A 3,935-nucleotide genomic window follows, 5' to 3' on the forward strand; every position below is an offset into this window, starting at 1 on the left:
GCTATTATGCACAAGACCTGAACTTAATTCAGAGTGACTGGCAAGTCTCAGACAGATATTGACCTTTATCTGTATCTCGAATCTTGTAGTCCTCAATGTTCAGTCCTTGGTCTGGTCTGTCCCTGGCTCTGGTCTTCCTTCAGGTGGTCGGGTGATGGTCGACTCCGTCGACCAGTGGAAATCACAGTTGTTGGTTACTGCTGCAGAGAGATTCTAAAGTTGTGCAGAACCTTTTAAAGCTGCTTGAATTTCGTCCCCGTTGGTGGACCCCTTGGTCTTTTGTCAATCAATTGATCAGGGATCAATCAGCCTGATCGATCAAATCCAATCAGGGGCTGCCGTGTCAATTTTGGGGTGGGCACTCAGTGACCATGCCTGGAAGTGTTCGGGGCATGTAGGCTTTCCACTGTGCCGCTGTGTCTGGTAAAGAAGCGTGAATGACAGGACAATTCTATTGTTCCTGGGATGGCCTGGAGATGGCCATTTGCTTATGTTATTTGCATCAACCTGTAAAATCTTTTGAAGTCTGCAAAACCTATTGTTGCAATGTTTTTGAACTGTTCTGCAGCCTGCTTGTCCATAAAACCTGACCACTTTTTCCAGCATGCCTTTCTGGACACCATTTTAGGTGGCCACAGAATAGAATGTGAACTGGCAAAATACATAAAAATGGATTGTAAACATTTGGCTCAGACAAAGGTTTGTCCATTCCCGATAGAGTCAGGAGAATTTAGAATGAGGAATAGAGATCTCTACAGCCACCTCGTTCAACACTCTGGGATGCAGATCATCAGCTTTTGGGGTTTTATTAACTTTCAACCCCATTAATTTCTCCAGTACTACTTTTTCACCAATACTAATCTCTGCCAGTCCCTTGGTTCTCTGGTGTTTTGGGGACAATTTCTGTATCTTCCTCTGTGAAGACTGACACACATTGTTCAGTTTCGCTGCCATTTCCTTACTCCCCATTATAAACTCTCCTGTCTCTGCCTGGAATGGACCCACATTGGTCTTTGCTAATCTTTTCCTTTTCACATTCCTGTCGAAGCTTTCCCAGTCGGTTTTTTATGTCTCTCGCCAGTTTGCTCTCATCAGTTTCTTGGTCCTTCTTTGCTGAATTCTAATGGATCTCATGGAATCATTAACTTTTCTTGTTCTCCACAGTTACATTACTTTTCCTGTTGGATTTTTGTTCCTTAAAGGAATCTATATTTGTTGTATACATGTTGTCAGGTAGATGTACCTTTAAGAAATGGGTGTTTAACAAATAGCTGCAGTGATGTCAGTGTGTGGGTGGAGCTGGGCTGTCTGTCTTTCACTTTTGTTTTTGAGCTGGCAGCTGCAGTGTGTTTTTGGTTTCGTTTTCAGAGGTGAAGAGCTGCATTCACACCAAGATGTTATGATCTCTCTCTGCAAACTAAAGATCACTTGATCATTTCAAAGTAATACCTGTTTTTGTAGAGAATCTAAACCTGCTGTCTTTATTTTAAAAGGGTTTCACTTGTGGATGTTGTTTGAAATGTTATCAAGGGTTATCTATAGAATACTGTATCTTTTTTGGGGGGGGATCAGGATTGGTAGTTGATAAACTGTTTATTGTGTGTTTATAAAATGTTCACTGGATTCATAGAATAAACATTGTTTTGTTTCAAACATACTTTAGCTCTCTGTTGCATCATACCTGTAAAGTGGGCCCTTGTGCTCCCCATAACCACAATCTATTTAAAGTTGTGGGTCAGGTGAACTCCATGGTATACTTTGGTGTTCTCTAAACCCTGGCCCATAATAAATTGGGGGTTAGTCCGGGATAAAAGTCTATCTTTCGTGATTGGGTTGGCTTAGTGAACTCAAAGACAGTGAGGGGTGAGCATATTTGTGCTTGCTTTTCAGGTGTGGAACTCCAGTTTAAGTAGGGAGTGTGTTGCGGACAATATCTCTTTCAGAGGATCGGACATTGTTGGGGCTGGAGAAGGTCACACACAATACGTTTCGAACAGAGACTAAAAAAAGATTTTTAGATTTGGCAAAAACATTGGTTAGCGTTACCTGACAGCACATGGAAAGAAGAGGTACTTACGGCGCTAGGTGAGCATTTAAAATTGCCTGAGATCCAGTCTCAGTAGAAATGGCAAAAATTCAGTTACAAATCAAGCAACTTGAACATGAAAAAGAATTAAAGCAGCTTGAATACAAAATGAGAGAAAAAGAGAGAGAAAGGGAGACACAGATCAAGGAAAAAGAAAAGGAGAGAGAAGAAAAATCAAAGAAAGAATAGCCCCAGCAGAACAAAAACAAAAAGAAAAAGAGAGAGAGGAAAGGGAAAAAGAGAGGGACTTTGGACTTCAGAAAATGGCCATGAAACATGACAGTCAGTTAAAATTGACGGATATAAAGGGAAACATACAGTTGGAGGATAGTGATGAGGATAAAGAGAAAGAGCATCGTAGTCAAAGGCTTGGTGGGGAACTATTTAGATATGTCCAAGCATTGCCAATATTTGATGAGAAGGAGGTAGAAGCCTATTTCATTTGAGAACATGGCTAAACAAATGAAATGGCCTCAGGAGATGTGGTTATTACTGATTCAAACAAAGCTGGTAGGTAGGGCTAGTGAAGTGTTTGCATCACTATCAGAGGAGAGATCTGGGACGTATGAGGAGGTGAAAACATCCATCTTAGGTCCATATGAACTAGTGCCTAAAGCCTACAGACATAGGATTAGAAATTTAAGGAAAGAACCTGGTCAAACGTACGTGGAGTTTGAAAGAATCAAACAGAGTAATTTTGATAGGTGGATGAAAATAGACCAAACGTATGAAGCTTCAGAGAAATTATAGTTTTGGAAGAGTTTAAAAATCCAATTCCTGATGTAGTGAGAACTCATGTGGAAGAGCAGAGGGTTAAAACTGTGAGGTTAGCAGCAGAAATGGCAGATGATTATGAATTAGTTCATAAATCAAAGCTTGGTTTCCAACATTAGTTTCAGCCTGTGAGGGACAGAAACTGAGGGAAAAAGAAATACTCAAGTGGTAGAGGGAAAGGAGATCTGATTGGAGATAATGAGAGTGTACCTCAGAATAAAAAAGAAATCCAAGAGGGTGGAAGAGAAATGAAAAGTTTCAAATGTTTTCACTGTAATAAACTAGGCCATGTAAAGTCACAGTGTTGGTGGTTGAAGAAAAGCTGATGTGGTAAAACAGGATAAGACAGTGGGGTTTCTTAAAGTGGTAAAGGAAAGCCCAAGTGAAGTGAAGGAGGTGCAAAAGATTGTACAGGCTGATCAAGAGTTGATTGATAAGACGGTGCCAGATCTCTTTAAAGAATTTACTTGTATGGGTAAAGTTTGCTCATGTGCATCAGGAGGAGCAGGTAAAGAAGTCACAATTTTGAGAGATACGGGAGCTAGTAAAGAATTTACTTGTATGGGTAAAGTTTGCTCATGTGCATCAGGAGGAGCAGGTAAAGAAGTCACAATTTTGAGAGATACGGGAGCTAGTCAATCTTTAATGGTAAGAGATGAGGAGTTATGTAGTTTGGGAAGAATACTGCCAGAAAAGGTGGTAATATGTGGAATTCAGGGTGAGAGGAGTAGTGTTCCATTATATAAGGTAAGGTTGGAAAGTCCAGTGAAGAGTGGTGAAGTGGTAGTAAGAGCAACAGAGAAACTATCTTGTCCAGGAATACAGTTTATCTTGGGTAATGATATAGCTGGATCGCATGTGGAAGTGATGCCCACTGTGGTTAATAAGCCAGTGGAAAATCAGACAACTGAAGTATTGAAGGACGAATATCCTGGGATTTTTCAGGATTGTGTAGTAACGAGGTCGCAAAGTTACAGGTTAAGACAAGGGGAGACATCAAAGAGTGAAGATAAAGTCAAAGTTCAATTATCAGAAACGACTTTTGATCAGATGGTTGGAAAAGAACAACAACAGG

The sequence above is a fragment of the Scyliorhinus torazame genome, chromosome 5 (assembly GCF_047496885.1).
Source record: "Scyliorhinus torazame isolate Kashiwa2021f chromosome 5, sScyTor2.1, whole genome shotgun sequence".
In the NCBI taxonomy this organism is placed as follows: Eukaryota; Metazoa; Chordata; class Chondrichthyes; order Carcharhiniformes; family Scyliorhinidae; genus Scyliorhinus; species Scyliorhinus torazame.